Consider the following 14,063-nt stretch of genomic DNA (forward strand, 5'->3'; position numbering starts at 1 on the left):
AGACTTCCTCCCAGCAAGATGGCTGACCATCCCCTTGAGTGCTCAATTCCTTTGTCATCTTAAGTGAAAGATGCCAAAATGGCTTTCTGTCTCTGCTTTTCTCTCTCAAAGTTCACTGTATCTCTTGCAAGTGGCAGGATGATGTCATGATGTTCTTCCCCTCCTGTGGCCTTTCCATCCCACTGCTGATATCTATGTAAATGAGGCTTCCATTGTTTTCATTCCACCACTCTTAATTTTACATCGGAGGCAGGTAGATAGCTGCCTTCCCTCTGGTCTAGGGGAAAACTGGTTTCTCTCCTTGTTTGTTCACAGACTTTAAAGCATAACATTGAGTATCCAGAATGTGTTATATAGTGTTAATACAGACATTTCACAATGATAATCACCAGTGTGTCACCAGTTAACATATAGCTCCTTACATAATTCATTTTAGGCACAGATTATGACAAGAGTGAGTGGGGTTATACAGGGCATGTCAGGCCAGCTGAAACTCACTGGTACCTACCCAGGGAGTCCCTTGCCATCTGGCACTGGGGTGCTCTTAGGTTCACACTTCCCTGTATTGTAACTGTTGTCCTTCAAGATGTGGGTGCAGATGTGTATTCCACGACCCACCCTCTGTCCCCTCTGCATCAGGGTCTCTACTCTTGATGTTCAGTCATGGCGGCGCTGCCTTTCAAAAGCCAGGAGAGAGGCTAAGGGCCACAGGGCATGAGCAAAGTACTGCCCAGCAAAGTTCTCTGGCTTTGGTGCAGTGGGCATGCACACACCTGAGTGATACACATGTCTGTACCCACAGCTCAAAGAGCAATAGGAACAGTCCAGGGAAGTAACCATCTCTTTTCACTTCCTTTTTAAATGTTGTTATTTGGGTGGGTGTGTTATATTGGTGGAGTATAAGGGATGACTGATCTGTCAGGAACGGTGACACAGGCTGGCTGGGGCACATGCGCACAGGGCAGTGGGGTGAAAGGGCACTTTGTTTTTTATGACAGAACTAATAAGTCATGCAGCGGCTGACTAACGCTAGCCTAACCTTCTTCCAGAATCCTAACCCTGAAGTCACTGCTTACTCTGCATCCAGTGTGGCTAAAGGGTGATTTTAGTGGAAATCAGATTACGGACAGACTGAGAAATGCCACTGAGTTGAGTGTTGGGCCTCACTTCTCTCAGCCAATTATTTGTATTGCAGTAAAATCCACAGACCCAGTCAGGATTGGGGCCCCACTCTGCTGGCTGTGAAGACACAGTCCCGGCACCTCAGAGCTTCTGTTTCCCATTCCCCAACCACCCTGCACTAGAGTGCTGGGTGAAAGGGTGTGAAGTCTTGGATCAGGCTTTGGATTAGAGGGTTGGCTCAAAGGCTCAGAGTTGGGATTTGAATTTTGTGTTGAAAGTTCTGGGGTCCAGATCTTGGATTAAAAATCTGGGGCTCCAAGGTCTAGTTTTGAGCTAAAGGTCCTGGGCTGGAGTTTCGGGTTAGGATTTGAGTTCTGGGTTAAGGTCCAGTTTTGGGTGGAAGTTTCAGAGTCAAATTCCAGTTCCTACTTTCCTTGTCATGAAGCAAATGAAGAAGGATTGCTAAATCCTGTAAGCAGAGGTAAGTTTTAGCTTTGCAGTTTGTAATGTGGTGGAGAGATCCATTGGCAGGACCCGCTGTTGTAGCAACTACTAAAAATCTTCCTAATCTCTCAGACACAAGCCACTACACCCAGGATTCCAGCCTGCATGCAAACAAACAACAGGTGTGGGCTGCCAGTCCTGGGGTAAGTGCCCCGTAAAGCCCAAGAAGGGAAAGAAAGAAGGTTGGCTCAGCTCCGGAGGGAGCTCTCTTCTCATCCTGTTCCTGCTCCTTTGTTTACCCAAGTGTGTTCTCCCCTCTTGACTCAGCCCCAGAGCCAGAGTCTCTGAGCAATGCAGAGGCAAATCCAGCACTCGGGGGTTCTCTTCTTCTGCTTTTCACTTACACTTAAAAAATATTTCACAGCTTTTCCTGCAAAACCACACAGCTAACATTGCTTCTGTCTGTGGCAATGCAGTATTGTAATGTATATACTCCCTGGCCTCAAATGGATGGAGCCTGAGCTGCTCAAATATATGCTCTGTGCTGCTAACAGATGGGTACAGGTTGACAGACCAACGGAGGAGCACAAGGAAACAATGAGACAATATTGGTCAGCATGATGGGTAGTGATCTCAGGATGCACATTATCTGGTCAGCTCTTGAGAACATCTCTCTCTTTCCACAATATTTCTAGGACACCCTAGTATCATAGTAGCTAGTATCTTTGTGAGAGATCCAGGCTTTTCCCATGGAAACCGATCCCATGGTGTGGATCTGTTGCAAAAAAAAAAAACCCTAAATGCCAGCTGGGGATGTTCAGCAGGCACTGCCAGTGCTGGATGAGGACCAAGTACAGTACCTTAAGTTTGGGTCAGCGCCAGGGAGAAAGATTCTGTTCCTGCTCCTGTTTTTGCTCTTTTGTTTATCCAGGTGGATTTTCCCTCCTTTTCCACAGTTATCAGAGCCAGAGTTTCAGCTGGGAGAAGTGATATGCAGCTAGACAAGACTCCTGTCTATCTTGGTTTTATGACCAAATTAGGCAGCAGGGCAAAAATGTGCCAATTTCCTTCGTCACGTGGCAGTTTCCCCATCCTATATTCAAAAGAAAAAAAAATGTTCCCAGTGGCTAATTCACTCAAGCACTCAGTTGGTGGCTTGGGATAGTTTTGTGATACATTTCAAAACTACATGGCTGTTAGGCTAATATACAAGATTAGACTCAACAGCTGCCTAATGGAGAAGTTATGGATGCAAATGTTGTGACCCTGAGGTATTCTAATCCCTGCACACTACAGAAGTTTTGCCTGATGCTTAGGAATTTATATAACAAGAATATTTTGGAAGATGCTCGGAAGGCAAATCAGACACAGAAAGCAGAGATGGCCCCAAATTCTACTGCTGCAGTTGGAATTTCTAACATCCTAAAATTTGGGAGGGGTTGGGCTGGGAATTTGGTCCTGGTCCAGTTCTATCACCAAATTTTCATGCTGAAAGATAGCAAACACCATTGCCACCCTTTGGGGAAAAAATTAGGGATGCTGTTGTTGAGTGAAAAATTATGTAGTAAGCTAATTTGCATACAGGGACATATATTGTATGTAATAATCTCCATTTAAAAACAATGTAGATTAAATACTGATAGAGGCAGCAAACTGGCAGCCTTGGTGAAGAAAGTTCTCCGTTTGTCTACAAGCAAGCTGCTCATGCACACCACCCTGCCAGCTCTCCTCTGTCCTGACAGCAGGAGTCTGCCCCAAGGGTAACAGGTAGGTCAGTTTCTCTGCTGAGCCAGACAATCAGTGCAGCGTGGTGCTGAGTTTGCATTGTGGGAACTGGAACTGAGACCCACCAAACTCATCTCATAAAGTGGCCATTAAGCATCCATTAGATGGGAACACCCTTCAGTTGTTGGGCTGGATTCAAACTGGTGATTTATAGCTGAAAGACTGTGTAAGCCATTAGCGATGTCCTAGAACATTCAGGCCCAGATCCCCATGGGTATTTAGGCATCTATGAAATAGAGGTTAAACGTCTAAATACCTTTGAGGACTTGGGCTTCAGTCCCCAAATAGATGCCTCCATGGCAACCAGCCACTAGAGAAGAGTGTGGCCCATTTTGCCAGAGGGTTAGATGCCTTGTTACACAGCAAGGGAATGTTGGGGATCAGGGTTCTTGGGTTCTGTTCCTAGCTCTCAGAAGGGAGAGACAGGCTAGCAAAGCACTTGTGGATTTGGCTGCTTCTTTAGAAAAGGCAGCATGGCTGAGTTCTGCTGTATTAGAGCCCAGGATTCTATACCCAACTCTGCTAAGAGTTACTTTATCTGTCGAATGCCTATTTCTTGGGAGAGAGATGGACTCTTGCTCAATAATCAAGTTTGATGTGTGCAGAAGTATTAGAAGCACCGAGTAGATGAGGTGAAACTTGAGCTTATGGACTCAGTTCAATGTACCCTTAGAAGACAGGGTGATCTGTGAGGGAGGGCTCTGCTCTGTCTTCCAGTCTCATCCCCCAGACTAGTGCAAAATTGGGAAACTGGGTAACTCCCTGTTCCAGGACTCAGGGAGCACCTATGACTTGGCTGCCCATTTTCTACAACACCTGGTCTCACATACAAATCCTGAGCAGGCCCTGAAACTTCTTGGCACATGAGAGCTGATGGGATCACAGGATTTGAGGGTGGTATGGTCAGAAGCATTCACTATGAAATCCAGCCAAGTGTGCATGTGAGAGGGGACTCATGATGATCCATCTCAAGGTAAAACAATGGGACAGAAGTTGCAAGCGGAACAGTGAGTGGGGTCAGCTTAGCAAATGTGAAATCTGCAGCTGCTCAACGGGGTGAAAAGCCAATTTGTCTGAATGACACTAATTGATGTGGGGGGGAGCATGGGAACCAGAGGGGGCCAGTGACTAGTGGACAGAGTCCAGGAAGGCTTGGATTGGCTGGGGAGCATCCTGTATGATACACCCCTGGATCTGGGAGACTATAATTACTGGAGCAAATGAGAGATGTGATGATCCCTTGGACTCTTGTTCCGCTTCCGCATCCTTGGGGAGAAACAGCAGAACACGGGAGGTCTGGAGTTCTCCATATGAGAGAACAAGCTTCATCACCAGCCTCTCTTCTTTCCTGACCTCCATCCTGAGACACTCCACTTCCCTGTGTTCCCCACGTGCCTCCCATGAAGATATGGGCTCCCATCATCCTTAGCTGTGTGTTCTACACCATGGTGACAGTGGCACAACCGTAAGAGATGTTGAAATACTTGATCAGTAGAGGTAACATTGAGGTGGTCAATGGGACCAGGATGTCACAGGAGGGAGGCAGCAACCATTCCTGTCTGTTCTCTGAAGGGACAGGCTTGGGGGTGGTTTGCAACATCCTACAAGCCTCTTATAGGACCAAATCCTACTAACCTGAGAAAGTCCCACTAAAATATATCAGAGAAATGTGATGATCATCTGGGTATATGGAAAGTTGCAACACTGAGGAGGGAGGGGTTGGTGGCTTGAGGGGGGAGGACCTAGGAGTAAAGGGGATGATACTGAACAAAGGAAGGGGGATGGAGGATTTGGGTCTGGCTGACCAGAAGGTACTGCCCAACAGCAGGGTCTGTGAGACTATGGAAGAATTTTCCCCAGAGAAGGGATGGGAGCTTCATTTCAAGTTGGGACATTGGGAACTAGGACTGGACAAAGTCTTGGAGAATAGACCGAACAATTCTGAGCTGGCTCCTGGAAGAATGGTCCAGATGTTAGAGATGGGTCCTAATCAGACCTGAGGCTGGAATGACCCAGAGCTCTGGGACTGATTTGGATTGGAAGTTCACAATTGGTCCATATCTCTATAAGGGCAGAGTCAAGGCCCCAGGTCTAAGTGTGCCCAGAACTTTGGCTGGTTTGGATCTAGATCCAGACCTGAACATTGCAGTCAGACCCAGCAGGTCTGTCCCCAGCTCTGATTTCTAGGACTCCACCAGGGAGAGAGGCCCCACTGGGGATGGTTCCCTTGTCCGAGGTACAGGTGATTTCTCTGTGCCAGGAGAGCTGTGCAGGCCCCTCACTTGTGCTACTGTATCGTGCTCCAAAGGGATACAGCAGTAGCCCCTGAGTGACATGTGCTGGTGGCTCTCAGTTTTGCTCCGAGCAGGGGAGGTGTCTACATTGTAAACCCTGCAATATTGCTAGCACTGATTGGTGCCGGGGGTGGCAGTGAAAGCAGAGAAGCCATGGACTGCATGGGGCCTGGAGACTCCCCTGTGCCCCCAGGGCAGAATCAAGTCCCAGAGTCAGAGTGCTGCCTTTCCTGAGGGATAAATATAGGACTTCAGCCTGTGGGTTTGTGGTTAACACATAGGCTGGGAGTCTGGAAAGATGTGATTCTCCTGGCTTGGCCAGTGACTTTGTGTCCTTGGATGGGTCACTTCTCCACGTTGGTTTCCCCATCTGTCAGATGGAGTTAATGCTGCTGGAGGTAGGAGCAGGGTTCTGAGGAAGTATAGAGAATTATCTCAGGGGGTGTGGCAGATGGAGCCTGCTCACATACGCAGGGTCTAACTGATCGGCATTTTTAAGGTCAGAAAAGAATTATCCTCTGGGTCAGATTGGCAGGGACCTTGGGTTTTTGCTTTTTGTTTTGCTTTCCTCTGCAGCATGGATCACTCGCTAGGATCACGTGGCTATATCTCATTGAATCAATTCCCTGTCATTGTGGGGGCCTTGGGCACGGATGCAACCTTGGTCCCTTCTCTCCTCTGCCTGTGGCACATAATAGTCTCCCAAGGGCTGTAATATTTAACCTAAACCAATGTATTGGACTCAATGCAGGGGTGGCTGAGTGCAAGGCTGTCCAGAGGATTCAGGGGGCCTGGGGCAAAGCAGGGGAGCTGCGGCGCTTTTACTCCATGGTGGCGGTCTGGGTTTTCGCTGGCATTTTGGCGGTGGGGGTCCCTTCAGTTGTTCCGCGTCTTCGGCAGCACTGAAGGGCCCCTGTTGCTGAAATGCCAGCCGAAGACCCAGACTGCCCCTGGGCCAGGGCTCACGGGTCCCCTGTGGGGCCCGAGGCATGGGGCAAATAGCCCTACTTCCCCCGCCCTCCCTGGGCGGCCCTGGGTGGGTGGGGGTTACTTGCCTGTGATATGAAGGTCAGACTAGAGGATCTGGTGGTCCCTTCTGGTCTTGAACTCCAGGCAGGTCTGCACAGAGGTTTCTGGGGACTTGGGGCAAAATCTGAAACTGAAGCACACACCTCTTCCAAAACATAACCACTGAGGGGAGGCTCTGGGCAGGAGGGTTTGGCGAGCGAGCCCACCTAGCACCCTGAAGTGGCTGCTCCTGTCCTTAAGAGCTGGGCACAGCTCCTTGCTCTAGATGTTGCAATCTGGCACATGGGGTCTCAGAGCTTCTCAGCTCTGGCACAGGTGGGCCTCCATCATGACAGAAGAATGGCTGGGTCAATCTTAAGTGGCTCTGCAATGCTGTGTGCCAGGTCACAAAGCCACTTACTCAAATTTGGCCCAGACCGGCCCCCATCATGACAGAAGAGTGGCTGGGCCAAACCTGAGTAGTGCTGCACCCCCTTTGCCCTGCCAGCGCCTCCAAAGTGGCCCTGACTCTGTGTCCCACTGCAAGGGGTTGTGAGGCTAAATCCATTAATGTCTATAAAGTGCTTTGAGTTCCTATGATGGAAGATGGTATGAGACAGATGAAATCCCAAAATATTTGCTCAGAGAAAACTCCCATTGGTGTCAAAACTGCCAGTGACCGAGTAAGAAATTAGTAGAGACCTTAGGGTTTGGCCTAAGGTTAAAAAATGGACTTAAAAGGGAAAGAGGATATATAGATCTTCCATCTTCTTTTTTAATAGAGGTGAGCTGCATTTCTAAGCCACACAGCATCTTCTCCGCTTCTCCTCACCACACCTGCAGGGCTTGGTCCTTCCATCTTTGCTAGGGATATGTTCCAACTTCACCACACAGTGGATTTTGTTAACCCGGAGATCACAGAGTTATCTGCCAGACTTCCCGATAACATACTGGTTTGCCTCTGCGGCCATCACCATCCCATGGGAATTAGGAGATTATGGGTTGATCCCCCAGAATGTTTGACTAAATTTCTCTCTCCTTTGAGGTCAAAATAGTCTCTGGACTCCTTTACCTCCTCCTCCCCACCAGATGGTGCAGGGAGATCATCCTTCCACCAAGGATTCATTTCTTTTGTATTTTACACCTAGGTGTAGTTTGGCACATGAAAAATGTGACTCATCACTTGATGGGGGGGATTTGCTCTTCACCTCTCCAACAGCACCCGAGCCCACAGAGCTTCCTGCACTCACCCATGATCCTGCAGGACTGATCACAACCTGTCCTTGAGGGTGAGATTCCTCAGAGAATGGATGCAAACATTGGTGCCAACTCCATGGGTGCTCTGGGACTGGAGCACCCTTGGGAAAAAAATAGTGGGTGCTCAGCACCCATTGGCAGCCCCCACCCCGATTAGCTTCTCCTCCTCCCCCAAGCGCCTCCTAGCTGCCAGCAGTCCCGCTGATCAGCACCTCCCCCTCCCTCCCAGCGCCTCCCACCCACCATGGATCAGCTGTTCATCAGCGTTCAGGAGGTGTTGGGGGGAGGAGTGAAGGGAGGCACACTTGGGGGAGGGTCTGGATCGGGGCAGGGCAGGGGCAGCTGGGGAAGAGGTGAGGTGGGAGCTTGGGGGAAGAGGTGGAGTGGTGGCAGGGCCTGGGGCAGAGTGGGAGTCGAGCATCCCCTGGCAACTCATAAAAACGGCACCTACGGATGCAGATATCAGGGCGAGATCCTGTTTCCTTTCCATTGGCGGCTTGCTCCTCATTGAATTTATTGAATTTATCACATGTTCCCCTCACGATTCTACAGAATTTGTCAAATCCACTCTCTGATCCTACAGACATTGTTATACTCTCTCCCAGCCAGTCTGATAGATGTTGTCACCCCCATCCCTCCATCCCTATAAAAGTTGTCACATGGACCCTATATCATTAGTACCATTTGTTCCCATGAGAGTGAGCATTTAAACTTCATTGTTCTTCTTTTCTTCGTTCCTCCTGCAGGAGATATCTGATCGTCATCCCAGCTGAACTGACCTTCCCATCAGTCCAGAGGGCGTGCTTCGACCTGAGAGGGCTGGACAAGCCCATTCGAGTGGCCTTGACTCTTGTGCATGCGTCCAGGAGCCTTGTCCTCTTCCGAAGGGTCATCCTGAACTATAGGATCTTAGAATGCCCCAAGTTTAGGGTGAGCAGCTCTCCCAGGGATGAGCCAGGCTCCCATTGCTGACAGCGCCCAGGCTGCTGTGTCACATCATAGGTTCTCTCACCAGAAAAAGAGAAAGGAAAAGATTCAGAGAATGAGAAAGTGAGACTAATGCAGGAGGGTGAGAAAGGAGGAGGAGGGAAAGTGAGGCAGAAAAAAGCCAGGAAGGGTGGTAAATGGCAGCCTGCATAGGGTCTTCTCTCTTTCTGCATTTATCTGTGTGGCTGCATCATAATGCTCCTGTTTGGTGATGTGAAATGTGTCTGACATGCTGCCCTTAGTACCAGATACATGACTTAGAAACAGCAGCATTCCCCTGGCATGCTGCCTATTAAGGAAGCTCTAGCCATTTTGGCTTTTCCCCACTGTGTTTCTTCATTTACCTCTCCAAATGTCTTGCCTTATGTTCTCGTCTCTCCCTGATTTTTTCCTTGATAGGCATTTATTGGTCTTAAAAGGCACTGAATCAGCAGCCCTGGGGAGTGGTGTCCTCTGTTTATCCCTGAGTAGGCAAAGCATGGTACTTCCTACATATCATGTCCACCACCCATTTGCCTCTGTCCTAAACCATCTCTACAAGTGAGGGGGGATTTCAGCCCCCATGAGCCATTCAGTCACTGACATCCACACAGAAATGGCCAGTGAGGGTGACCAGTTAGTGCTGATTTGTGGTGTCCTGCTAAGGATTGGAGTGAGCCCCCCACAACTCATTACACTGGTGAGACCAAGCAGTGCACAGGCCACCATATAGGCTGCTCCTGCACTAGGGCAAACACCTGCCTCCCACCCCTGCTAACATCTGTGCCATTCACACACCTGCCAGGGCTCCACAGCCCAAACCCAAGAGCAGAACAAAGGCACCATTCACTGTTCCAGCAGATGGAGCCCCCTGGCCACTGAGAGAACGGATTGCATCAGTGGCAGGTGTCCTTCCTGGCAGGGAGGGAATTAGTTAACGCAAGATGCCAGGGAGCAGGGGAGAAGATCGTCTGCTTTGATACCATTGGGACAGGGGAGAGTGCGCTGTGCTCCTTTCCCATCCCCCGGTTCTCTCCAGCGAGCAAACGATGGCTCCCTCTCTCCGCATGCAGGTCCTATCTCCCGCTGGGGGCCGGGAGAAGGTTTGCACTGTTCAGCTGACCATCTTCAACAGCCGCTACTTCAATGTGAAGGAAGAGAAAAAGGTCCTGATCCGCAGGGGTGACAGCAGCACCTTCGTCCAGACGGACAAACCCGTTTACACGCCAGGGCAGAAAGGTGAGAGCTGTGAGTATATCACACCTGCCAGTTCTCTGGGTTTGGTCAGGGCTGCCCCACATTTGTCTCCACAGGCCTGAGGCAGCTGCTGTACATATTGCCTGCTGGAAGAAGCAATGGTGGGGAGCAGGTAGACAGGAGGCCTGACTTGTCGGTCCTTCCTCAGGCGGTGCCTGAGTTGCTCCACTCTCTGCTGAGGGCTCTGGCCACGAAGCATCAGCTATGTGTCCTGGCCCTGTGGTTGACAATGGGGAATATTTGGAGTGCTCATGCATGTGATGGTAGCACATGGGTGGGAGGGAAGAGAGACCACACTGGAGGATATACAGTGTGGGGAGACAGGCACACAAGGATGGAGGATACAGTGCAAGGCCTCAGGACTGCCAGGAGACACATTGGTGCCTGGGGGCAGGGGAACAAAGTCTGGAGATACATACAGTCAGCGATGGGGAACACTAGGGTCTAGGCAGGAATTAACTGGGAGATGGGGACATGCAAGGACCTAAGGGTTGGGGAAAACCCACTCTTGTTCACCTCTCAAAAGGAGGAGCTTGGAGGCCTCCACATGAGCTTAGCTCATAGCTGTTTGCAGGGTTCACTGAGGAGAAAATATAAGAGAGACAAACTGACCCACAAGCCTCGCAAATTGTTAGAGGAAGTGAAACAAAAATGTTGGGTGTGGGGTACAAATGGTAGAATTTCCTTGGTCTGGCAGAGCTGTGTGGGGAGCCCAGGGCTTGAATAGCAGGAGGGCTGCAGGGCAGGACTGAGGGGCAATGGCAGGGCTATGTGGGGAGCCCAGGACTGGAATAGTGGGGGGCTGCAGAGCAGGACTGAGGGGCATTGGCAAAGCTGTGTGGGGAGCCCGGGGCTGGAATAGCAGGTGACTGCCGGGCAGGACTGAAGTCCATTTCTGAATGTGTTCCACCATCATAACTTTTCTTTCAATATTCTTTTCTCCCTTCAGTGAAGTTTAGGATTTTGACTCTGAATGAGGAGTTTGTTCCCCTTGACAGCAAGGTAAGGCACATTCCAGTGGACAAAGGGAAGTTTCCTGACTCCACATCCCCCGTCCTCCTTCCAGTCATCTCCACTCCCCGGCAATTCCAGGTCATGTCTGTCTCTTTCTCCATGAATGTACACAGGTCTAATATGTCCTACCCCTCAAGGTAACAGTCGCTAAACTGTTATTAAAAGTGGATGGGAGCTAGTGCCTGATTGCTAATGCCGAGGCTTAGGTCCAATGTTGTCTGAATCACCACATGGCCACTCCCCAGCAGGTGGCTCAGAAATGCCAATTCTCTATTGAGTGTATCCCAGCTCCCTTTTCTGGCTGGTTGAGGGGTAGTCCAGAGGTCTGCACCACACTCCCCTACCAAAGAGAACATGCTAGCCTGTGTAAGCATCTGCAGACTTCAGCCACAATTACTATACAAATCACATGCACAGTAAGCTGGGACTAGAACTCTTGTCCTCCAGCTCTGAAAACCTCAGGCTTCTGCTAGCTGAGCTCAAAGAGAGCTTCTCCTGCTAACAACATTACTAATATGTATTTATATTATTGTCATGGGGCAGGATCCCATTGTGCTACGTTCTGTACAAACACAGATCCAAAGAGGAGGGAATTCCCTCTTTCTGAGCCATCCACTAGAGGCTGCTATCTCATGCTCACTCATACATACAGATAGAGCCTGAATCTCCGGTGTCTTGCACATTGTGTAGTCCTTTGCATCCTTTGTGGTCCTTTCCACCTCAGACCACATTAATACTCATTTTACACAAGTGTAAATGATGGTGCAAGGCAGTGAAAAATCAGATCCAAAGCCAGTAATTCGCACCTGCTCCTGTGTTTATAATCCTGTAACCACTTCCCCTCACTAGTGGCTGGAAGAGTAAATACCCACTCTAACCCTTCCCTGTGAAGGCAGTGCTTTGAGATCCAAGTGTTCGCTCCCATTACTGATGCTGTGTTGCCAACTCTCATGATTTTATTGTGAGTCTCGTGGTCTCTGAGTGCTTCTCTCAAAGCCTCAGCTGCTGGAATGATATTGTAAGAGAACATCAGCTTTCATTCGGTTTTGAAAAAATAAGTTTCTAGCCCTTGTTGCAGAGGAAAACTTGAAAATGTGAAGCAATTGCACACCAAAGGCTCTTTGAAACCACAAGACAAAGAAAAAGAGCCCAACATTTATTACTTTAAAATATCTCATGAATTTTAAAGTCGATCTCATGATTTTTGGGGAGAGGGATGGACTAATTTTTTAACTTCTGGGGATGGCAATGCTGCTGCAGCATGTGTAACTAGCTAGGTAACAATGGTATTTTTTACATATCTGTCTGCTGGGTCATTACATTTTCTAATACTGCTGTCTGTTTACCTTTCAGTACTCTGTGATAGAACTCCAGGTGGGTATCTTATGTAACCCTTCTGCCCCTCTGAGTTGGCAGCAACAAGGGCCGGGTTCAGTATCCAGGGGTTCCATTTAAGTAACACAATGCATAACCGGCTCGAGCCCCCACCCAGTGACCTGGGACACTCACATACCACACCCCCCTGGGCGCCTCTAGGAGGCAATACTTCCCCTCTCGCAAGCACGGAGTCTGAGTGTAGCAAAATCTTTTTAATAAAGGACGGAATTAATGTGGCATCCCAGTGGAGAAACACCACAAACAGGGTTATAACACAAACCATAAACAAAAACCCACCTCCAAGTACGTTTGGCACTGTCCTTTTTCCCCTTAGGGTTTTAAGTCCAATCACCCCAAAGTCCAACAACCCAAAAGTCTCTGGTCAATGCCACCCCAGAGTTTGAGAGTTTATCTGTAGAGGTCCTTCCCCCCAGCCTGGATAGAAAGGGGCACCTTACGTGGTCCGGGGCCAACTGCCCTGCCTCTCCGTGGGTTCTGCTTCCGCCTTCTCCACGAACTGCTCCGCTTTACCAGCCGCTCCACGCTGCTCCTCCAGCCGTCCTCAGAAACTGCTCCACTCCACCAGCTGCTCTGCTCCATGAGCTGCTCCGGTTCTCTCTGCAAACTGCTCGGCTCCGCTCGCTCTGTGGGCCGCTCCACCCGTCCCACAGCTACTCCGTTCTGTCAGCCGCTCTGCTGCCACCAGCTGTCCCGTGATCCGCTCCAGCCATCCCCACAAACTGCTCCACTCCACCAGCAGCTCTGTTCTACAGTATAGCTTTGGGCTCCCCACTAGTTAGCACAGTATTCAGTGCTCTCAGCTCAGTGATTTTAGCAATTTTCAGCTCTTAGTGATTCCAGCTCATAGTAGGGGAGCCCCAGTGCTAGTGCACTATTAGCCCAAAGTGATTTCAGCTCAGTAACCTGTATTTAAATTCTTAAGGGAATAAAAAAAATCAACTCTGACATTCCATAGTGGAGAGAGGAGGAGGTGCAACTGGTGCTTTGGTTCCATAAGGAGACTGCACCACCAGGCACAAATACCTGTCCCCAGCCTCTCTCCATTCTCTGGGTTTTGGAACCCATGTCTAGCCAGTACCACCCAACTGAGGGTGAGCAATTTGTCACCAAGCAGTCCCACAGCTTGGGAGTCTGGGATAGGGTAGGCGTGCCTATGCAAATACACTCTCTGAAATTCTTTCCACCAGATGTCAGTGTAGAGCTTATTCTGACTCTGCTTACACTTATAACACCTAGATACTATGGTGATGGATGCTCCAGGATGCATACATAGCTAATTTGAGTATTTAGTTAAAGATATTCCCTTTGGAAAGGGTTGTGTGTGTGGTTTGTCTAGTCACTTTTCACAGCAGATATCCCAGAACCTCATGATCAATCTTTTATGAATGGGTAGGTTCTAGAGCTTCAAGCAACCTATGTTAATTCTTGAATTTAATTCCTAAATAAAGTGGGAGGTTCTAAAAGTCAGCACCCTTAATAGTCTCCTTTTAAGCTATAATATGGAACAGAATTCTGAAA

The sequence above is a fragment of the Gopherus flavomarginatus genome, chromosome 1, assembly GCF_025201925.1.
Source record: "Gopherus flavomarginatus isolate rGopFla2 chromosome 1, rGopFla2.mat.asm, whole genome shotgun sequence".
Taxonomy (NCBI): domain Eukaryota; kingdom Metazoa; phylum Chordata; order Testudines; family Testudinidae; genus Gopherus; species Gopherus flavomarginatus.